The 24,124-nt window shown below is 43.7% G+C and overlaps 2 long non-coding RNA genes across 4 annotated transcripts; both read right to left on the minus strand.

Annotated features, from left to right (window-relative positions):
* Window positions 1-6,628: 6,628 nt before the first annotated feature.
* Window positions 6,629-11,027, minus strand: LOC146403932 (uncharacterized). The gene is made up of 3 exons (XR_014843956.1): window positions 10,437-11,027; window positions 7,597-7,712; window positions 6,629-6,976 (listed from the first exon to the last, which is right to left on the minus strand). It is a non-coding gene; the product is annotated as an uncharacterized LOC146403932 (long non-coding RNA).
* A 306-nt stretch (window positions 11,028-11,333) lies between these two features.
* LOC110260305 (uncharacterized) lies at window positions 11,334-24,052 on the minus strand. 3 transcript variants are annotated; one of them, XR_014843957.1, is made up of 4 exons: window positions 23,799-23,934; window positions 14,290-14,370; window positions 13,882-13,955; window positions 11,351-11,488 (listed from the first exon to the last, which is right to left on the minus strand). It is a non-coding gene; the product is annotated as an uncharacterized LOC110260305 (long non-coding RNA). The 3 variants fall into 3 exon arrangements; XR_002343374.2 differs by lacking the exon at window positions 14,290-14,370 and having other exon boundaries at window positions 11,334-11,472; window positions 23,799-24,052; XR_002343373.2 differs by lacking the exon at window positions 14,290-14,370 and having other exon boundaries at window positions 23,799-24,052.
* Window positions 24,053-24,124: the final 72 nt, after the last annotated feature.

Genomic DNA, 24,124 nt, shown 5'->3' on the forward strand with positions numbered 1-24,124 from the left:
TGATGATGGCCATTCTGGCTGGCATAAGGTGGTACCTCATAGTGGTTTTGATTTGCATTTCTCTCATAACGAGTGATGCAACATCTTTTCCTGTGTTTTTTGGCCATCTGTATGTCTTCTTTGGAGAACTGTCTGTTTGGATCTTCTCCCCATTTTTCAATGGGGTTGTTTGTTTTTTTGGTATGGAGCGGCAGAAGGTGTTTATAAATTTTGGAGATTAATCCCTTGTGAGTCGATTCATTTGCAAATATTTTCTCCCATTCTGTGGGTTGTCTTTTTGTTTTGTTTAGGGTTTTCTTTGCTGTGCAGAAACTTTTAAGTTTGATTAGGTCCCATTTGTTTGTTTTTGTTTTTATTGTCATTACTCTAGGAGCTGGATCGGAGAAGATGTTTCTGTGGTTTATGTCGGAGAGTGTTTGGCCTATGTTTTCCTCTAAGAGTTTTATAGTATCTGGTCTTATATCCAGGTCTTTAACCCATTTTGAGTTTATTTTTGTGTATGGTGTTAGGAAGTGATCTAATTTCATTCTTTTACATTTTATTTTTGTCTTTTTGTCTTTGTAGGACCACACCCATGGGCATATGGAGGTTCCCAGGCTAGGGGTCAAATTTGAGCTGTAGCTGCCAGACTATGCCACAGCAACAGCAATGCAGGATCCTTAACCTACTGAGCAAGGCCAGGCATCATACCTGAGTCCTCATGAATATTAGTCGGGTTCTTTAACCACTGAGCCACTATGGCAACTCCCAAAGTTTGGTCTTTACGGCAACCACCCTGAAGCTATCTAGGAGCCTGTCAAGAGTTGCCTCATTAAAATTAAAAACACTCCTCTTACTCTTATCACTCAGGAAATTCCAAGCGTTTTAGGAGCTCTGGACTAGGAACCAGAGACAAAAACCAAACATCTTTCAATGACATCACAGGTATGCTGGTAAATGTTTAACGACCAACTTTCCAGGGTAAAATAAAACAACAGCCCATCCTTGCAGTGTATGCTAATTGCTAATTTCCTTGATGTACTCCACAATGGCTGACTTCCAGCTGCCAACATGATGTCCCTGGAGGTGTAGTTGGAAGGAGATGTGTCCAACTGGCTCTGGCAAACTATTTTGAGCCAGCTCCAATCCACCACTGCCTTTACTCTGGCTTAGCCTTAATATTGCTATATTGGAGTCTCTACTGAATACATACATGTTGGAAGAGGTCCTCCACTCAGAACTGACAGAAATTAAACATCTGTCCAACTTGCACGAGCTCTTGGAATCACTCACCTTTTATCTCTCCAATAATTGTTCCTTCTCTCACAATTTTATTTGCAGAGTCTTCATGGTGTTTTATTCTATGTATGTAGATCTCAGTGTTCAGCCAAGGATTCACGAGGGAAACTTATGCAGATTTCTGAAGCCCTTTCTCTGTAGAGCTCCCTTCTTTCTGGTACTCTGCCTTGCCTATTCAAGCTGCCTTGGCCTCCCTGCACTCTGCCACCTCCACTCAGGCTGTTATGATCTTCTTTGTTTCCCACCTCTGCATCACATTCCAGAAAGCGCTCCCAGGCAGGAATGAACTGTGTTCATTGCAGGTTTCACCTTATTTGTTTCCTTTCTCTCAGGGATCTTAGTTCTGTGACGCCTGTTGTGTAAGGTCTGAAGCAGTTGTTTCACACATTTTTTCCAATTTCCTAGTTATTTACCATGGGGGTACACGTCTGTTATCAGTTACTCCATTGCAGCCAGAAGAGGGCATCGTCTTGCTTCCATTTAGCTAAAGCGGATTCCTTTCTCACAAGGATATATCACATTTCTGATTTGGTATTTTCCTTTTACAAAAAAGGAGTTTGTCTTATTTCTGTTTTCACAGAAACTGTCAGCTTGCTATACTTTTACCCTACCTTGCTTTTGTGAGTGGATTGTCCATGCATCTTGGAATAAGCTTTGTGAAAGCAGTGTTCTGAAAGCAGCACCATTCATCTGGCTTGCACTTCCTGAGTGATAGACCTAGACTGCTATACTCACATGGGGGCCATTAGGTCCAGAATTATCCATAATGATATCACATGAATTCTTTACCTCTGGAGTTGATGAAAATGGCCCGAGGACTAATTGAAAGTAACTGAACTCACATCAACAAAAGAGAATCAAGTACAATTTGTTAAGGATAAAACCATCACTTAACATTGGATGTATTTTAAATATTAACTTCAAATTTTTCCTATGAGGAAAGTAGAAAAAATCTTTAGCCAAGTATGCCTAAGTGGCCTGTGTCTGTGGTGGTATAATCTGGATTGACCTTTTCTTGCATTGTCCAGGCTTGGCTGATCCTCACATGAGTATCCGTTGCTGATCTTAGTCTGTATGAGTCTGTGTTGGAACAGAAGATTCTATTATCAGTACCTTTCTTGACAGATGCACAACTATTTTTCAGCCTGAAATTGTCTAGGGTCTTGAAAAAACAAAACAGTAATGAGATTTTTCTTTCTTCCAATACATTCTGCAAAACACCTCCATTAGTTACTTGTCATCAGAGAATGGTTTTTCTTTTTAGTGATACTGTGTATTACTTTCCTCTGGCTGCTATAACAAATGACCACAAACTCCATGGCTTGAGACAATAGAAACTGATTCTCTCCCACTTCTGGAGGCCAGAGGTCTGAAATCAATTTCACTGGGCCAACTTCAAGGTGATAACAGGGCTATACTCCTTCCAGAGGCTGTAGGAGAGAGGTCTGTTCCTTGTCTCTTCCGACTTTTCAGTAGATGCTGGCACTTGTGCCTCAGGGCTGTATGACTCCAATTTCCAAAGTAGCATCCTCGGATCTCTCTTTGCTCCCTCCTCACATTGCTTTCTCCTCTGTGTGTATCAACTCTCCCTCTCCCTCTCTCCTATGAGGACATTTGGGATGATATTTAGGACTCTACCCAGATAATTCAGGATAATCTCCCCATCTCAAGATCCTTAATAACACCTGCAAAGTTAATCTTTTCAAATAAGGTAGCATTTAGTTTCTAGAAATTAAGATGTAGCTAACTTTGGGGGGGGGATATTTTTTGGCCTACCATGTGGGAAATACTGCTTCTTGTCTAAGTGTATTTTTTAAATTATTGTTGAATTCCATGAGACATGTCTTCTGGCCATGCTGTGGTACTTCAGGCTATCTAAAGAAAGAAAAAAAAATGAACTGAGAGAAATATGATGCTCTAGGGTTCTTGTGTAACACTGTTAAGTTAAATACCCTCTCCATGTGTGGTAACTAAAGATTTTTCTTTTTATCCATTTGGGGCCCACTCTAGTCAAGTTTGCCCTAAGTCTATAAAAAGGACAGTGATATAGCCCAAAGAGTGTTCAGATGACACCTTTATCTCGACTTGTTACATGATCTTCCTTTATTCTAGAATTGTTCTGCATGATTAGCCTTAAGAGAATCTAGATCAGCCAGGCTCACAGCCACCATTAGTCACCCAAGAGTTTATATTCAGATAAAATAGACACAGCTAAAAGAAAGATTTGGGGGTAGATAGAAAAAGATAGAATAATAAGGGAGAAAAAATAAATAAGTGGTCCCATTTGGAGGGGAACAGTCAAGAAATAAGTGAACAAGTATTTAATGAGCAACCATGATACAATTGAATGTATATGGCTCTATTGAGGGAAAAAAAAAACAGTATGATGTCATCCTTGCCATCAGAGAACCTTCAATCTAGGAAGACAGAAATGTACAAATTGCACTATAATATAAGATGCATTAATATAGGGACCGTAGGAAAGAGTCAAAATGAGGCGGGAAAGTTCACATCCAGTTAGAGGGATCAAGGAAGTTTTCGTGAGGGAGGCGGTGTTTAAGTGATACCTAGGACTGGCAGGGACAAGACAAGAGAGTGCACACACTGTGAGGCTGAGACTTTACAAATCCATGGTCTGGAACCTCAGTTAAGCAAGGCTGCTTCCAGGTCCTCGCAGTGCCGCTTTCATCCCTGCAGCAACTATTTTAAACAGTCCCTACTCTCAAGCTCCCTACTTCACCATCTCCCCCTAATTCTCAACAGAGAACTGTTGGCAGGAACATTTCCAACTTCTTTCCTCCATCTATGAGGCTAACTGCAGCATCCTCATCTGATTCTGCTTCTCTCCCAGCTCAGGGAAGAGGAGTTTCTCTTTAGGTAAGGTAAGGCTCCTGGATGACCACCCCACCCTGAGGTTGGTTTATTCCTCCTTCCACCCCTTAAGGGACTCTGCTCTGCTGGTTAGCCCCTCTCTCTTATACGAAGCGGTTAAGGGAGCACACTTGGAGTTCAAATCTCAGCTCTACTTCCTTCTGGCTCTAACATGAATAAATTCCCTCTCTGGGCCTCAGTGTCCCTATCTGTAAAAGGGGAACAGCAGTAGTACCTACTTTGGAAGGTTGTTGAGAGGATTGAACGGATTATCGCATATAAAATAGTCAAGACTCCAGCCCACAGGTGGTGTTCAGTGGGTGCCAGTACATGTCTTTAACCTTCCCCTCTGTGGGCTCCTTAATCTCTGCCTTAAAATATGTTCAACACATTGCTGTTCATCAGAATAAAACTCCCTCTCTGATCATCTCTTTTACCATTTGCTCTCTCGCTCTCTCTCTCTCTCTCTCTCTCTCTCTCTCTCTCTCTCTCTTCTTATCTATATAACCAGCCCTCTTGAAGGAGTGGTTCACATAGGTGGAAGCAGTGACTGGAGCTGCAGAAAGCCTGGAGCATGGTTGAAGAACAAAGGAATAGAGGAAAATGCCAGAAGTGTAGCCTGGAACCAAGTCATGAGCAGGCTAGGTTGTTGGGCTTTATTCTGCAGGTTGTGGCGGAACTATTGACTTCTGGCCAAGGAGTGACCTGAGGGAACTGTATTTTAAAAATATTCATCAGGCAGTAATGTGTAGATGAGAACTCTTAGACAGTTATTGCACTGAGAGAGATGAATTTATGCACCAAAAGAGGCAGTGACAGGAAGGGGTAGGACACAGAAAATCAACACAAGTCAAATTGAGAAAACTTGGCAGTGGATGGGATGTAGGAGAAGAGAGAAAAGAAATTATTGATGATTGTGAGGCTTTCAACCTGATATCAAGCTGCCTGCACCCAAACAGGCATGGAAAGTAAGGAGAAATGGTTTGGGAATTGCTGGGTGTGAAGAATAACACCAGCCACTAGGTGTCACTCTACTCCTAGTCTGAAAATCACAAAGCAGCCACTGAGCTCCGGAAGGACCATAAAAAGCTGTGACTGATCTCTACCTCCTGACTGAGACATAGGTCCTGACTTCTTTTCCTGCAAGGCTGGTACAGAAACTCCATACGCATTAGAGACTCATTGTGTGTTATAGACATCCATATTGCCGATGGCTCCTTGGGAGCGCTATGCTCTGAAATCCCACAATCGAAGAACCAGTGCTCTGGGCCTTTAAAGATTTTGACCTTTGAGGAAGGTAAGAAACCAGGGGTCACAGACTCATGTACCTTCAGGGGCCTGGAGTTATGAAGGATGATGTTATGTGGAGAAGTGAGGTCTGCGCAAACTAGAACGTATGTCTTTCCTGAAGACATTTAGATTCAGAAATTAAAAACCACTGTGCAGGCTTCACTAAATACATCTGCAGCCGATCACTTTGCGACCTATGCCTTAAGCTTCTCACTTAAGAGGAATGTTAGATACCTAACAGCAAAGACTTGGATGCATGGGAAACAGGATGGTGGGGGTGGGGTAGGTATTAGGAGTGGGATAACTTGGCCTGTTAAGTCTTTTGTATACACAGTTTGTTTCTCTCTATTCAGAGGGATCCACATACCCAAGCATGGGAGACACAGTGCCAGAAGCTCAGGGAGGCCATGGTCCTGCTCTGACTCATGGAACCAATGAACACTGGAGCATATTATCTGACTCAGCAGTCCCCAAACCTCAGGCATTTGTGACGTTCCCACCTTCACAGTTTTTGCCACATCACCTGGACTCACTTAACCCTTTTCTTTAGCCGTTTGGCTAAGCTTTTGGAGACAATAGCCCTTAAATCAATTCACTTTTTTATTTGGATTCTTCCTAAGAAATATTTTAAAAATAGCAAGTATTTTGTGTGTAATTTTTTAAAACACACAATTAAAATTAATGAATAAGTGAGTACCACCTAAAATATTCTCAAGTGCTCCCAGTAGTATGCATGTCACACGCTGGGAAGCACTGGTTCAAGCCCTTGAGACTGCAGATGAGGAGTGTGACACTGGTTCTGAATAAATAAGTCCGAGTTCCCAATCCCTGCTCTGTGATTTTTCTTTTTGGCCTTAGGCCTGGGATGGAACCCATGCCACAGCAGTGACCTAAGCCACAGCAGTGACAATGCCAGATCCTTAACCCCTGAACCACGAGGGAGCTCCAACACTGTTTGATTTTGCTTGTATTACTTATACTTTCTGAGTTTCTATTTTCTCATCTGTAAAGTGGGGGAAACTACCGCTTTTTCCCAGAAATGCTCTGAGAATTAGTGACAGTACGTGTAAAGCCATGAAGAATTGATGCTATCATGAACGGTGCTATTGTTAATGACCCTCTCAAGTCACAGCCCCAATCAGGGTCCTGTGGCTCCTGTCATTTAAGCCAAAAGAATGAGACGGAGTCATTTGAGAAGCAAAGGAAAGCTTTATTCTTTGACCAGAGAATAGAGAGGTGGGAGCCCCTGCTCCAGAGTCCAGGCTCTCCAACAAGCAGGGATGGGGCTCTTTTAGAGGGAGCTTGTCAGCAGGGAGGGGTCGGAGGTCTCACACCTGCGCAGGCCCAGTGGTACCCACCCTTTGGATCACAGTGCCAGGTGGAGGTCTCTGCATGCGGCTGCTGCTGCCATCTTGAATTGAGAGCTGTGCAGGGCAGTTCTGCACACAGTCCCTGAACTGAAGTGCCAGGGACAGCCCTTCTCCCACTAGGAACTCTGGTCTGAGGTGCCAGGGGCAAGGCCTCTGCATGAAGCACCCTATGAGCAAGTGAAGCACAAAAGGAAGGAAAGAAAAAAGGTTATTTTATGACCCAGATTCTATTTTAACTCCCTGGGAATTTTAATGGGCTTTGCTGGTGACAAATCCTTCCTCTGTCATTTGTCCTGCTCCTCATTCTTGAGGGCTGCTGAGGGGAGAATCTCCATCTACTCTAACTATTTCATGCTGATTTGAGTGTTGTCACAACCTCGGGAGAGGAGCAGAGCTTCTCCCCAGCTGCCTTAGGTGAATGTGATAGGGTCACCAGGCCTCAGTCCGGACTGTTCCTACCCTGAGCCACCGCCATTTGGCTAAGCTTTTGGAGACAATTTAGGGTGCATGGAGTCAATGTTAACAAGAGGATAGTGGTCACGTGCCAATTTTTTCCTAAAAATGAAGTATATAGGTCTTTTGCAAAAGTGTGCCCCGATGTGGAGGTTCATTGCCACACATGGCCTGAATATTCCTGGTCACACTTTTGTTGTTTTCAGAAGAGAAGCTTCAGGTCAGAGAGAGGTTCACATGAGTAGTCAAATGGGTCTGTTGCCCCAGGTTGTCTCTGGAGTTTGGGGCTTAGGGGCCCTCTTCATGCAAGTGTGCTGTGCCCACAGAGCGATACCTGTAACTTCAGCGCAGACTGGATGGTTAGGGTCACCAGGTGGGGTGCATTCCCCATAGGAGTGAGCTGATCTTGCAGGCTGCTGGTTGTCCAGGTTTTTAGATATGCCAAGTCTCCTAGCCAGAAGGGGTGGAGGACCAGGTCAGTGGGTGTGGACAGCACCTGGTTACCAAACTCCATGAGAGCTTTCCTGGTCTCTCCTACCTGGAGGGCATACTTGAGTTGTTCCTTTTCAAGAGGGTCAAGTTGTCCCTTCTTCAGGCTTGGAGAATGGGTCTACATATATGAATTCAAATGCACTTCACTTTAACACATCCCTCAGGGCTAAGTGCATGCAGAGAAGGCAACTGGAAGCAACTTAAGCCAGGTTTCTTAAGTTTCCAGACATAGCATGGCTAAAGCCCATTTCAAGGTCTAATTGGACCTCTCTACTTTTCCTGACGATTGGGGTCTCCAGGCTGAGGGCAAGGCCCACTTTATGCCCAAGGCACTCGTTATTCCCTTTGTCACTTGAGACACAAATGCTGGACCATTACCACCTTGTAGGGATCCTGGGATCCCAAACCTGGGAATTACTTCTGTTAGTAATGCTTCTATCCACCAGAATATATGCCTACTAGCAACAAAAAGATACCTGAAATTGCCTGGTACTCTCTACATGGCAGTTAAATCAATCTGCCAGGCTTCCCCAGGATATGTCCCTCTAGTCTGGAGGGCCTGGTGTTGGAGTTGTTCATTGTGCAGTTGGGGCATGTCTCAACTATCTGAGTGATTATACTTTTCATACCAGGAGTTACCATGACCTCAACTAGTCAATTATACACAGCTTCCTTCCCAGAATGCATTCTTTGATAAGCTTCCCCAGTGGCTTGACAAGCTGCAGTTCCGAGAAAGAAGTATTGCCCATAATCATGAACTAGCCACCTAGATCTCCACTGAAGACCCATTTTCAGGCTTTATCCAATTCTTTCCTTGTGTAGATTGGGGGATAATTGGATGGATCTGGCCTTGGAAGTATGAGGGATAGTTGCCAAGTTACTGGTTCTAGGGCTGTCCTTTTGGAATTCTGTCTTTCTTGTTTCCCTTATAAACTCTGCATCTCTCCTTCTCTCTCTTTTTGTCTTTTTAGGGCCACACTGTGGCTTATGGAGGTTCCCAGGCTAGGTGTCGCATCGAAGCTATAGCAGCTGGCCTACATCACTGCCATAGCAATGTGGGATCCAAGCTGCGCCTGCGACCTACACCACAGCTCACAGCAATGCCAGATTCTTAACCCACTGAGCAAGGCCAGGGATCCAACCTGTGTCCTCACGGATGCTAGTCAGATTAATTTCCACTGAGCCACAACGGGAACTCCATACTCTGCATCTCTTTTGATGACCCCTACAATGAATCACTGCCACCTTTTCTGTACTGCTTCTAAGAGCCTCGGGATGCTTAGGTCAGGTTTCACCTATTTATTCTTCATACTAAGCATATCTCTTTCCCTACAGATAGCCCTGTGTGCATGAAGGGTGACATATGCACACCGGGGATCTGGATAAACATATAAGATTTTCCCTGTCCTGAGCTCTAAGGCGCGGGTGAGAGTGAACAGCTTGGCCTTTTGGGCAAAAGTCCCTGGGTATAGGCTTCGTGCCTCTATGACTTGGGTCTGGGAGGTTACTGCATATCCCTCCAGCCCTTTCCCCTCATAAAACAGCTCCTCTCCACAAACTCCTCTTTAGCATTTGGGACAGGCTTGCTTCTAGGTTGGGGCAACTGGAATCACTGTGCCTATTGTTGCTGTACAATCTCGTTCCAAGGGCCCTGTTTTTGTAGGTAGCAAGGTGGCAGGGTTTAGTGTGTGACAGCTTTTATGGTAACCACTGGGCTCTGTGAATGCCTGTTCTTGGACCTTCCCTTGATGCTCCCATAATTTTACAACTCTTGTGACTGAATTTGCCTGATCTGGTGTTCAGAAGGAAGTAAACGGCACTGATGTTTGCTAAGATTTAACAGGCTTTCCTTCTATGTTCAATGTCAGGAATCCTCAGGGTCAATTGGAGGGCCAGCTTAGGAGCCCTTTGGCTCATCATTCTTCATATATTTGGACCATCTGCCTTCAAGCATAGTGGCTAGGACCTGCCATTCAGGGCTGAGGAGGCAGTCCCTCTTCCAGTGTCCCTCTTGTTTACATAAGGTGCATTGATTGGGTCCTAATTTCCTTGGCTTACTAGCCCTTGGCGGAGGCTGAGGGTCACTCACTGGAGTCTAGAGTCTCCATGGGCAGTTAGCCTAGATTGATGTGCTGACCAGTTAACATTGGGGGACAACAGCCAGTAGGTGGACTTGTCTCTGGGTCTTTTTATCCTCTGACTTTTCTTCCTGTGTATCTTGGTTATTAAACACCCAGGAGGCAACCTTGACTGTTCAAGAGGTAGAACTATCTGATTCTATTTCCAGTTTGTGAGGTTTACGCTTGATGTTGGGGGCACTTTGAGAAATGAAATAGAACCTGAGGAATGCATTTCCCTTCTGATGACTGAGGGTCAGTGGCAGTATAGATTGAGACACTCCCTGAGGCACTCCAGGAATGCAGAAGCTTTTTCTGTTGGCTCCTGATCGATTTCCTTTATATTACCCTAATTGACAGGTGTGAGAGGTTGGGCAGTGGGTGTTTCCTGGTCTTGTGAGCCACTCACAGGCCTCCCCAGCCCAGGTCAGAGAAGCTAATGCTGACAGAGAAAGGTCAAGTCATGGTTCAGCCTCGGGATAGTTTCTTACTCAGGCATCCCCAGTGCCTTTTGCTGAATTCAGATTGAGCTTCTTGTTCTGTTTCATCAATTAGTCTTTATTACCTGGGCCTTTTCCTGGTCTTGCTTCTTGGCTCACAGGGCTGGCTGCTTCCCTTCACCAAACAAAAGCGACGATGGAGAATGCTACTGTGGACCCTGGAGGTCAGCAAGGAGGGCAGAAAGTTCAGGTGCAGCCATTACTGCCTTGTACAAGGGACAAGAGGACAGCACTACTGGTGAGACAGTGGGCAAGACTGCATGCCCCCTCTCGTTCACTGGTCCCCCCATCCCTGGGGGTCTGGTACCACAGGAAGGCCAGCCAGAGGCAGCAGGCAGACAAGCATGAGTTTCAGGCTTCAGTCCCCAAGGATGCCAGAGTATAGTCCCCTCAAAGGGGGCACAGTCTAGATGATTCCAGGGCTACACTGTGTACATACTACACCCAGGTTCAGGTTGCTGGACAGTTGCTCTGAATTTGCCCAAAGGCTGCAGCCATCCTACCCTGTGAAAGTGAACTTGAAGATCAGTCATCCTCAGGCAAACCTCCCAAAGCCTCTGCCATCCTCCAGCTGGAGCCTGGGTAAGCTTGGAGCCTAGTGCATAGGCACAATTGAAAAGGCCATGGTCTGTACCTTTGTGGTCACCAAAATTTTGTTACCGACTCTCCTTCTGAGTCAGCCCCCTACAAAGGTCCTTCTGCCCAGTGTCATTTGGACCAGTAGAACGAAACTAAGTTTGGCTCTGGAGTAAAGGAAAGCATTAATCTTTGATCAAATAATGGAGAGGGGTGAGCTCACACTCTAGAATACAAACTCTCCCTGGAAAGCCTTTGGTGGGGCTGCTTTAGAGGGTTCTCATCAGCTGGGACAGGTGGAGTTCTTGGGTTACTTGCAGCTGTGCTACTCAGACTCCAGATCACAGTGCCAGGAGCAGCATCTTTGCACACATCCTGCTTTGCATCCTGCTACCGCCATCTGGAATTGTGGGGTCGTGGGCAGTGCTTCTGCACTAGCCTGTGAGCTGAGGTGCTGGGTGTAGCCATTTCACACCAGGAACTCTGGTCTGGAGGGCTGGGTGTAAGGCCTCTGCACGTGGTACCCTATGAGCAAATGAAACTACATGAAGCACAAAGGAAAGAAAAAAAAAGGTTAGACTTTAATTTATTACCAGATTCTGTTTTTATTTTCCAGGAATTGTTCGTGGGTTTTGCCAGTGGCACTATCATGGTTTAGCTTGTCCCCACCCCAGAGTGAGCCAGTCTGGAACTAGACCATTTCTCCTACTGCCTGAGCTAGTCTGGAACTCTTCTCCACAGGGAGTGACCTACCACTTCTGACTAAACCAGCCAAATTCCCCTGGCATATGCCCTGGGGCAGCCCCAGTGCTCCTCCCTCCTCTCCCACCTGTCTTCAGGTGTTGACTGTACATGATGGCTATGCAATCATGTTGCTACAATTTGAGGAAACTCAGGATGCACAAGTGTTCAGGAATGTGTCGTGAAAAGCATGGGATGTCTGTCCTTCTCACAATTCAAATATTCAACACTTTCTAGAGTGACTGATGGCCTTACAAAAACATACAAAGCAACCGTTTTTCTGTGGGTAGCTACATTCAATCCAACTGTGTTCCAAAACACACTACAGAGGTATTGATAAATTCAGCTGCTTGGACTAAAGGATTAAAAATGTTAGGGCTGAAAGGGAGCACCCTGGAAATTGCTCAGTCCAATCAACTTCTTGGAGAATAGACAAAAAAAGCCCATGACTTCCCATGTTGGCACACAGCTGGAGTGGCAGCACTGGAACTAAATGCTAGGTCCTTCAGATAAGACATCTCACTGTCCACTGCTTCTGCAGTTGGTTTATGTTTTCCATAGACATGCCACTTTGCCCACAAGTGGTTGGAGAACCTTAAGCATGGAATTCTAGAAGGAGAGATGGATGTGGGTGAGTAGATGAAATTAGGTTTTAAAAGTTAAATGTCAGAGAATGGGGTGTGATTAACAGCATGAGCTGAGAATCAGACAGACTTGAGATCAAAGCCAGCTTGCCACTTAACAAGTTGTGTATTTTTGTCCTTGGGCAAGTTAGTCGATCCATGTGCTTCAATTACCTCATCTGAAGCCTGGGGATAATAACACCCTCACTGCAAGATAGTTGTGGTGATGAAATAAGATGCTTGCACCTGGCCATATTAGGTGCTCAAACTGTCCTTAACTGCAAAGGACACCATTTACCTTGTATGGTCCGCCTGGAGTTATACAAAGACAGTGTGCTGTTGGACATGCAATTCTAGGACTATAAGCAGTGAAGCTCAGACACTGAAAACCTTCTGTGAAGGCACAGAAAAATCCAACAGCATATAGCTGTTCAGAAACTACACCTATCACTTTCAGATAACAGAGCTCTGAATGGTTTTTTTTCCTTGAAAGAAAGAGGGAGGAAGGAGGAAGAAGAGAAGCAAGGCAACATCAGTGAGATGAAGGAAGGTTGGGCATGATGGGGACATGAGGGAAAATTCCAAGATTAACTGGAATGCACTCAGATTGGGTTATCAAAAGGACGAAAGGAATTTTTCAGAGGAAGGGGGAGGAAGAATGTTGGCAGAGTTGGAACTCTGGGGTGGTACCACCCTGTCTCAGTCACGATGCTGCTATTTTAGATGTCTCTCTCCTCGGATGGGAGAGCACATAGCTGGGTTTCCTCTTGTCTGGAATGAGGTGTCTCTTGGTTTTCACTCAAGACTCAATGTCAGGCCAGGGCTGCCTGTGACAGCCTCCCTCTGCTCATCACCTTGCTCTGGGCGAAGCTGTATGTCCTCCCAGAGAAGGCCCCTGCCCTACCCACCTCCACACCCACCCCTATTCCCCCACTGGAGGCAGTATCTCCCCGGGTAGCTGCAGCTGCCGGATGTGGCTGGGCCGCCCTGCCAACAAAAGCAAGGGGCTGGCAGCTGGCTCCAAACACCTCAGGAGCCAAGCTTTAGAAAGTTACCTTGTTAAAGTTTAGTCCCTGGAACGAAGCAAACTCGAAAAAGGAAAAAAAAAAAATTACTTATATAAGTGACAGTCACCAAATGGAAGGAACAAAGAATCAAAAATGAGAGTTTCCTTTTTCAAGTAAACTGAGGCACAAAGAGAATTCCTTCTAAGTTCACACAGCAAGTCAGAAACAGGAGTATTAATATCTTCATTTAATAAGTGGTTATTACTTTATCATTCAGTCAACATTCAACAGATATCTGTGAATGCGGCGAGCTATGAGTCAAGCATTTTTATACATTATTATTATTATTAGATTCTCTAATCTCCAGGTCAACCTAGCAATGTTAGAAAACTAAGGCCCAGAAGAGAAAAACTTGCCCAAATCACCCACAAGATAGGCACGAAGATTAAGATTTGAGCCGGGGTCTTTGGTTTGAAAGCTCCTACAAAGCTCAGGCTGAATCGTCTCTCTTCACCTTTGTATCTGTGTCTGGGTTTCCTCTAGATGCCAAATCTAGGACTTACCCTTTTATTAAGCCTTCTGTGATCTTTATAGTCCTCATGATTTTCAGCCTTATAATTGGAATTGGCGTTCCTTCCTGTTAGGGTTGAAAAAGGAACACGTGGTGAGCACAAAGTAAGCAGAGGAGGATGTTTGCATGATTCCTGGGTTAGAATAAGGAGACCGGGCTCACAGAGGTGAAGAGACTTTAGTAAGACAAAGACAATAGGAAGTGTGGTAAAGCCAGAATTCCACAGCCCATCTGACCCAAAGCCCAGGATCCTCCACGGCTCCAGGCTGCCTGACAAGCCTAAAATTAAATGATATTCGTACACCCCAGTGAATGGAAGGGAGTATCCTAAAGAGCAAATATACGCATTAAACATTTTCAGGGGCTAGTCTCCACTGGGCTGAGAGCTGCATACACATACCTGGTTAAATTTATGTTTGGCTGTAGGATGGTACAAAGTCACATCTGGACTAGATTCAAGCCACGCTGGAAAAGGTATCACCTGGAGATGTGGACACACAGAAGAGCTGACATTTCTAGGTACCCTTTGTGTTATCTCTTATGGGGCGACATTGTTGCTTTTCTCTAAGATGATTAATTTATTCTAATTGATTTTTTTTTTTTTTGTCTTTTTGGCATTTCTTGGGCCGCTCCCGCGGCATATGGAGGTTCCCAGGCTAGGGGTCTAATCGGAGCTGTAGCCACCAGCCTATGCCAGGGCCACAGCAACACAGGATCCAAGCCGCGTCTGCAACTTATACCACAGCTCACGGCAACGCCAGATCGTTAACCCACTGAGCAAGGGCAGGGATCGAACCCGCAACCTCATCGTTCCCAGTCGGATTCGTTAACCACTGTGCCACACGGGAACTCCTCTAATTGATCTTTAAGTAAGTGCATCTTGGAAGCAGACAGGAGACAAGAAGCCATCCAACCACAGGCTAGAGCACAGTGGGTACCTATCAGTTTTTCTGCTCTATAGCCCTTCCCTGGGACCTGTGATTCTTCCTAGTTCTACACAGTGACCTGACCCCCTCCACGCATATCTTAAATGATCAGTTCAGAACTGGGGACCTGACCCATGTTGCACCAGAGTCCCGTCTCTGGGCATTTGGAATTTGGCCTGAGAAGGAGAAGGCCTCACTCTCCCTTCAAGTAACTGTGGTCTAGACATCTTCTGTCTATAGTGCGAAGTCCTTAATGTCCCCAGTGACACTGGGGCCCTTGGGTTCTGTGAGACAATCCTAAACTCTTATAATAAAGTCTCCTTCCTCATCCCTTTTCTTTGATAAAGCTGCTTTGTTACTTATAACCAAGAATTCCTACTCAAGAATACTTTCATCCTTCTCCCTTCCCCACATCCAGAGAGTCATCAACTCCTACTATTTCTAGCTATTTCTGTATCACCAACCCACTGTTTTCCCTTTATGCTCCTACCTGCATCAGAGCTTTCCCACCTCATGCCTAGATTTTGAAAACAGGCTCCAAGCAGGTCTCTCTACATCAGTCTGACCTGCCAATCAGTTCTATACTACTGCCAGGACCATCTACCAGAACTCAAGTTAAATTATTTCACTCCCTTGCTCATAGTACTTTCGGGGTCTCTTCTCCCCAGAGCCTTTGGCTCAAAATCCAAACTCCCAGCATCGTATGGAGGCCTGGCACCATCTGGCCCTCTCTTCTCACCCCTGCTACTTCCCCTTCTCTGATGCCCATTGTACCCTGTGCTCCAGCTTTGCTTGCATTTACTAGTAACTCACCACAGTTTTATCATCTCTAGGCTTCTGCCTGGGGTGCTCCTCCAGTCTTTACTAAGCCAGCTTCTGTGCATCTTTAATGACCAAGAATGAATCCTTGCACCTCATGTCTAGTCTAGATGGTAAAGCACAGGCCAGGCCTTACCTTTCTCCACATTCCTCTCTGGGGTTGTTCCATAATGTATCCTTTTGACTTTGCAATGTTTTCCCACTACTGCTTCCCTAGCAAAATCTGTTATCAGTTATTATCCCCTCGTACAGATTTAAGGAAATGCATTACCCCTACCAGGAGTGTTCACATGTAAAGACTTGTTGCTTAGATGATTGGATTAGGAAGATGTGGTATATATACACAAGGGAATACTACTAAGTCATAAAAAGAATAAAACAATGCCATTTGCAGCAACATGGATGGAACTAGAGACTCTCATACTGCGTGAAGTAAGTCAGAAAGAGAAAGACAAATACCATATGAAATCACTTACATCTGGAATCTAATATACAGCACAAATGAAACTTTCCACAGAAAAAGTCATGGACTTGACTTGTGGTTGCCAAGAGGGAGGGGGAGGGAGTGGGATGGATTGGGGAGCTTGGGGTTAATAGATGCAGACTATTGCCTTTGGAATGGATAAGCAATGAGATCCTGCTGTGTAGCACTAGGAGCTATGTCTAGGGACTTACGATGGAACCTGATAATGTGAGAAAAAAGAATGTATATATGTATGTGTGACTGGGTCACCATGCCGTACAGTAGAAAATTGACAGGTCACTGTAAACTAGTTATAATGAAAAAAAAATCATTACATATATATAAAAAAGACTCGTCAATGAAGAAAGAACTTATTAAAGGGACATTGGGCATCTGAGAAAGGGCAGGGGGGCATGTGAATACCCTGAAAAAGCATACCACATGACAGCACATAATCTGTGCCAGAGCTGCTCTCTGCTTGTAAGCATGGAGGTCTCTTGGAATGAGGAGAGGGGGAGAGGGAAGGAAGGAAGAGAGGGGGTGGGGGTAAGAGAGAGAGGGAGAGAGAGATCATGGTGTATAGAAAGCAACAGGCTGTATTCAGTGTTCCCGACCTGTCCCAGGGCAGTGTTTGGTGGTTGCAGGTCATGCCTACGTGATTCTTGGGGGCTCCCCTCATCAGCTATGATGGCAATAAGATCTCCCAGAGTTCTGCCATGTAGCAACCATGAGAAATTCCTTAGAAAGGCAAAGGGCTTCTGCCTACCTATCCCTCCTTGGGTCACCACAAGTCATAGAGGGCAGGGGAGCTCCTCTCTGAGTCAGAGCAATGACCTATCCAGTGCAGGACTCTGGCTCAGGCAGAGCCAACCCTGGAGGCAAGGGGGTCTGCAATCAGAGAACTATAGTTACTGTATTGCCTTTCCCTCCGGCTTTCTACTCTTCACTACATGAGTGATTCATCTAATCTGCAAATCTGGCTATGACCATTCTCCGGGCCCAAATCTTTTAATGGCTCTTCATTGCCCAAAGACATTCTCCTAGCTCTCTTGCAGTGAAGAAAAGAATACGTTTTTAACTAAAATATCTTCAAAGGGGGAAAAAAAGTTCTTTTGTCTGCCTCCCCAGGATTACATATAATCTTTATAACATGAGCTCATAAAGGCAGAGGTTTTGCTTTCTTCATCTTTTGTGTTCAGCAGGCCATAGGGCACCCGGCTCATAATATACATTTAATAAATGAGTGAAACTGAATTAAAAGAGAGAGAAAATCATGAAGATCAAAGGCAAATTAAGAAGCTGAGAAAGCAGCAGAGCAGAGTGAACAAGGGAAAAAAGACCTCATTTTCAGCCATGCTTTCCATCATCCCTTTCCAGCATTTTATGGCAGTTCCCTGGCAGGGCTCCCATGCTGTAGCAAGCCAGGGAAGGGAGATGGCAGAATGATGTTGCTCGTGGGATTTTGCCCTGCTCTTTGATTTTGATGCTGTAGGGCAGGTGCATTTTCTAAATTACATACTAAGGTGGCAGGTCATTTTTAGCCCCACCTGGAAAATGAGGTCTTAGTTTTCAACAGACAGGCATTTCTGAGCAAAGCCCGGAGGCTCCCAGGTAAACTGGAAAACAGATGCTCTTGCCAGAAGCAAACTTGGCTGGGGAGGCCTGGTAGATACAGCAGCTGAAAGATCCCAGACCTTGGCAACCTGCCAGCTGGCCAAAACCTATAAAGGTCCGAGGTCTCAGGTTGCTGAAGTGGCATGTTCAGGACTTTCTGGGACCCTGTTCTTTCAAGATCTCCACAGTAAGTATTCCCTCTCTGAGGCTGTTTCCTCATTTGTAAAAAGGGATAGTTGGAATTCCCGTTGTGGCTCAGTGGATTAAGAGCCCTATATTGTGTCCACGAGGATGTGTGTTCAATCCCTGGTCTCGCTCAGTGGGTTGCAGAACCGGTGTTGCTGCAAGCTGCAGTGTAAGTTGCAGATGCAATTCAGATCCGGCATTGCAGTGGCTGTGGCGTAGGCCCCAGCCACAGCTTCAATTTAATCTCTAGCCTAGGAACTTCTATATGCCATAGGTGCAGCCCTGAAAAGGAAAAAGAAAAAAGGGAGGGGATGGTAATACCTAGCTCAGGGTTTTTTGTTTTGAACATCAAATGATGCTTGCATACAGTAAGCACTCAGTACAGAGTGGCCATCACACAGCTCATTGTCTTGGTGTCTTAATGACTTCATCTGTCAAACAGGGAGAACAGTACTTATTTTAACATGAATATGCTGAGGAGCATGTGAAATGGGATCTGTAGGGACTTAGTAAAGGCTGCACAGAGTTTACAGTAATTTGGGTGCTCTAAAGCCAAGCTGAGCTTATATCAGGATCTTTAGATCAGGTTATCGGACTAGAAGGTAGGAGAAATGCTTCAGTGTGTCTTGAATTCTGAAAGGTCAATGACAAAAGTCTCTTGGGAAATACTTTTAGACATAATGAAAATACATGGCCTAGGCACCAACACCTTTGACTGCCGAAACAATCACCAAAAAGGTTAATATCAGATTAATATCAATAAGGAAAAACTTTTCCTAGAATCTGGCCCTATCTGAATGAATATAACTTTTTAAAATTAGGGGTTTGCATTAAGACAGAAATTATGCTTATTTGGATTACCCAAACTGAGACAAGAAGGAAAAGAGCAAGATTTCAACAGATTGAAAAGATGAGCCAAAACCATCATAATATTCAGTGGGAAAAAATGCAAAGGCCTGCACCTGGATTAAAAAAAAAAAAAAAAAAAAAAAAAGAACATAGCTGGAAAGCACAGGATGGAGAAAACCTGTATAAAATTCATGTTTTTTTTTTTTAAAAAAAGAACAGGAAAAAACTACATTTAAAAAATAAATGCGAATCATTGGTGCAATGTAACTGCCAAAAAACTAAGGCAATCTTGGGCTGTATTAATGCAATAACAGTGCCCAGAAAAAAAGAGAAGAAATGGTTTCAATATGCTCTAACATCTACTCAAACCAGAGACTTTCTACAGGAAAAAAAAAAAAAAAAGAATAATAGAAGGTCTGGAATATCATGTGGTCTGAGAAACGGGTCAATAAAAAAGTGAGAAAAAAAACAGGTTAATAAAAAAGTGAAGAAAGTGAGTGTGGATATTTTGAGAAAGAGATTTAGAAGGTACTTACTTTGTATCTTTAAGCAGAAGAAAAGCTCTCTTGCGGAGAAGGTCTAAGACATATTCTGTATTAGGACATTAGGATTGAACTTTAAAAGGATTTAAAAGTGGCTTTAAGTTCTCTGGGAGAAAGGACTCACGGTTATGAGATAGCTGCCACTGCTCCAGGGGCCATGACCACCATTAAAGACAAAATATGCGGGAAAGGGTGGCACTAGAAAGCTCCTCCTCCTATTTGTTTATCAGGAGTTTTATAAAAACTCTCTGCACACTTATTTTATTCTATTGGCCAGAACTCAACCATGTAGCTACTCCTAGCTGCAAGAGAGACTGAAAATTTGAATGTCTAGCAAAAGAGAATGGTCAAGGAGTAGCTAGAACACGCTTACACCAATTATAATCAGATCAAAACGCCTTGGAATACCCTTAAAAATACCTGAAATAAAAATCCTTTAAAAATATCTTAAAAACCCTAAGAATCATAGAGTGGAAAATAGAAAGACCAACTTGGGTCCTTGATCACTTCACTGAGCCACTGAACCAAATTTCAAACAGTCAACCTCCAGTCTTCTTAAAGTGGGAGAAAAACAAACGGAAATATGATTAAGGCATTGTTGACTTTCTGTTCATTGCAGTCACATGCATGCTAATGGACACAAAAATGGTATTTATGAAGGTAACTAGGAATACATTCGACTGGACTGATTGTAGTCTATTCATTCAACCTATTCAATTGAGTGTCTACTTTATTCCAAGCACAGGCGAAACTCTGGGAATGTAACGGTGAACAAAACCTCGTGGAGTTTACAGTCTAGTGGTGAAGGCACTACTGAAACAACCCACAAAGGAGTATAAAAATGTAATCCCCATAATTCTATGAAGAAGAGATACATGGTACTATGGGAGCATATAAAAGAGGAAGTGCCCTGCTGGTGGACTCAGCGAAGTCTTCGCTGAGAAGTGACAGCCAGAGATCTGACTGTGTACATTCAGGCTGGTGCTCCCTCCTAGAATGGCCCCTCTCTCTTGCCTACGTCTGTTGATTTATCTACTGCTTGTTGAAACCTTCCCATCCTCCCAGTCATTGCCAGAGTCACTCTTTCATGAAATCCTGACCGCTTTACCTGAAGTGACATGTATATGTGTGTGTGTGAGAGAGAGAGATTTCCATAAGCCCAGATAACCAGAACCTTTGATTTGTGTCCATAACTTGGATTAAAAAAAAAAAAAAAAAAAAAAGCAACTATTGGAAGTTCCCGTTGTGCAACAGTGGTTAACGAATCTGACTAGGAACCATGAGGTTGAGGGTTCCATCCCTGCCCTTGCTCAGTGGGTTAATGATCCAGCGTTGCCGTGAGCTGTGGTGTAGGTTGCAAATGCGGCTCGGATCCCGCGTTGCTGTGGCTCTGGTGTAGGCCGGTGGCTACAGCTCCGATTGGACCCCTAGCCTCGGAACCTCCATGTGCCGTGGGAAGCGGCCCTAGAAAAGGCAAAAAGACAAAAACAAAAAACAAAAAACAAAAAACAAAAAACAAAAACAAACAAACAAAAACTATTAAGGAGTTCCCATCATGGCTCAGTGGTTAACGAATCCCACTAGGAACCATGAGGTTGCGGGTTCGATCCCTGGCCTTGCTCAGTGGGTTAAGGATCCGTCATTGCCGTGAGCTGTGCGGTAGGTCACAGACATGTCTTGAATTCCACGTTGCTGTGACTCTGGCATAGGCCAGTGCCTACAGCTCCGATTGGACCCCTAGCCTGGGAACCTCCATATGCCGCGGATGTGGCCCTAGAAAAGACAAAAAAAAAAAAAAAACCCAAAAAACTATTAAGATATAGTAATACTCTGAAATTTTTACAACCTAAAGATATTAATAAGGGTTATCAACTATCAACTATCATCATTTTTATAAGCTGAAGTCTCCTTAGTTTATTCCTTATTCTTTAACACAAAAGGCAGGTGTTTGAATTTCCCAAAGAAGCATACACCCTTCGCATCTTCAAAGAGGTCTAGCTCTGTTCTGTATTTCCAGGGTGGCAGTTGTCCCAGAAGGCACAGTGCCTTTCCTTAAATTTACACATTGTTAATCTTCACAGTAGGGTTATAGAAGGGACACTAAGGGATATTGTAATATAATCTCACACTGTTAAAAGTGGATGCCCTCTTAGTGATCATTAGTGACAGAGATCTGAGACTTGTCCCAAACCATGAAGATAGTAAGCTGTTCCCTTGGACAGTCATTTGCTTCTCCACCAGGAACTTCCCCCATTAGAGTGTCAGAGATTAATTGAGTGTCAGAGATTAACTCTTTGTATTTGATAATTAAACAATTTATTTTTTAAATAGTTATTTCCCCAATACAATTTTTTTTCTACTGAACAGCATGGTGACCCAGTTACACATACATATATACATTCTTTTTTCTCACATTATCATGCTCCATCATAAGTGACTAGACATAGTTCCCAGTGCTACACAGCAGGATCTCATTGCTAATCCATTCCAAAGGCAATAGTTTGTATCTATTCACCCCAAGCTCCCCAACCACCCTATTCCCTCCCCCTCCCCTTTGGCAACCACAAGTCTATTCTGCAAGTCCATGATTTTCTTTTCTGTGTAAAGGTTCATTTGTGCCTTATATTAGATTCCAGATATAAGTGATATCATATGGTATTTGTCTTTCTCTTTCTGACTTACTTCACTGAGTATGAGAGTCTCTAGTTCCATCCATGTTGCTGCAAATGGCATTGTTTTATTCTTTTTATGACTTAGTAGTATTCCATTGTGTATATATACCAAATCTTCCTAATCCAATCGTCTGTTGATGGACACTTGGGTTGTTTCTATGTCTTGGCTATTGTGAATAGAGCTGCAATGAACATGCAGGTGCATGTGTCTTTTTTAAGAAAAGTTTTGTCCAGATATATGCCCAAGAGTGGGATTGTGATCACATACTGGGGCACAAAGCTAAACTCAACAAATTTAAGAATATAGAAATTATTTCAAGTATCTTCTCTGACCATAATGGCATGAAACCAGAAATCAACCACAGGAAAAGAAATGAGAAAAAACTTACTACATGGAGACTAAACAACATGCTACTAAAAAACCAACAGGCCAATAAGGAAATCAAGAAGGGAATTAAAAAATACCTCGAGACAAATGATAATGAAGACACATCTACTCAAAATCTATGGGATGCCGCAAAAGCAGTGCTCAAAAGGAAATTCATAGCAATACAGGCCTTCCTCAAAAAAGAAGAAAAATCTCAAATTGACAACTTAACCCAACACCTAAATGAATTAGAAAAAGAAGAACAAACAAAACCTAAAGTCAGCAGAAGGAAGGAAATCATAAAGATCAAAGAGGAAATAAATAAAATAGAGATTAAAAAACAATTGAAGAAATCAATAAAACCAAGAGCTGGTTCTTTGAAAACATAAACAAAATTGACAAACCTCTGGCTAGACTCACCAAGAAGAGGAGAGAAAAAATGCAAATAAACAAAATCAGAAATGAAAAAGGAGAATCACAATGGATACTACAGAAATACAAAAAACCATGAGAGAATGCTATGAACAATTGTATGCCAACGAATTTGACAACCTGGAAGAAATGGACAACTTTCTAGAGACTTAGAGCCTGCCAAAACTGAATCAAGAAGAAACAGATCAACTGAACAGATTGATCACTAGAAATTAAATTGAATGTCATAAAAACACTCCCTACAAATAAAAGTCCAGGACCAGATGGCTTCACAGGTGAATTCTACCCAACATACAAAGAGGAACTTATACCCATCCTCTTTAAACTTTTTCAAAAAGTTGAAGAAGGAACGTTCCCAAAGACATTCTATGATGCCACCGTCATCCTAATTCCAAAACCAGACAAAGATACCACCAAAAAAGAAAACTATAGGCCAATAGCTTTGATGAATATAGACACAAAAATTCTCAACAAAATTTTGGCCATCGGAATCCAACAACATATCAAAAAGATCATACACCACGACCAGGTGGGATTCATCCCAGGTGCACAAGGATGAATCAACATACGCAAATCAATCAACGTCATACAGCACCTTAACAAAAGTCAAAAACCACATGATCATCTCAATAGATTCAGAAAAAAAAGCATTTGACAAAGTCCAACATCCATTCATGATAAAAAAAAAAACTCTTACCCAAGTGGGTATAGAGGGAACATACCTTAGCATAATCAAAGCCATTTATGACAAACCCACAGCCAATATAACACTCAATGGAGAAAAGCTGAAAGCCTTCCCACTAAAATCTGGATGTCCACTCTCACCACTGTTATTCAACATAGTACTGGAAGCCCTAGCCACAGCAATCAATTTATTTTTTTATACTGATTTTTATTTTTTACATTATAGCTATGTAGGACACACTCCAGCAGGGAGTTCAATAGTCATCCTCTGGGTGGAGGTATTACCAGGTTCTAAAGCGGAGGCAGACAAGCAAACTAGAAAAGGCGCTAAGTTCAAAGATGCTAAATATCTTACCCACAGTCGGGGGTGGGGGCGGTGGGGTGGGGTGAAACGTCCAAGAGCAAACGCTCCCTCTTTCCTCCAGGTGCAAAAACGGAGGATGTTGAGGATCCATCCATACTGGCTCGGGCTTGGAGAGAGTGCTGGCTGCCTACCTCCCAACCCAAAGGAAACCTGCTCCTCTTGGGGAGAATGGGCACAAGGGTTTCCCACATTTCAGGGACCCTTACTCAGGGTAACCTTTCTCCCTTCATCATTTGCGGTCCAATGAAAGGAATGGGGCGCCCTTCCGACGTCACCCGCGGAGGGCGTGCGCAGCAGCTGAGGTCGAGTTGGGGGCG

The sequence above is a fragment of the Sus scrofa genome, chromosome 4, assembly GCF_054392235.1.
Source record: "Sus scrofa isolate SSC_HxYL_T2T_F1_AM1 chromosome 4, Sscrofa_HxYL_maternal_Yorkshire_Landrace_v2.0, whole genome shotgun sequence".
NCBI classification, from domain to species: domain Eukaryota; kingdom Metazoa; phylum Chordata; class Mammalia; order Artiodactyla; family Suidae; genus Sus; species Sus scrofa.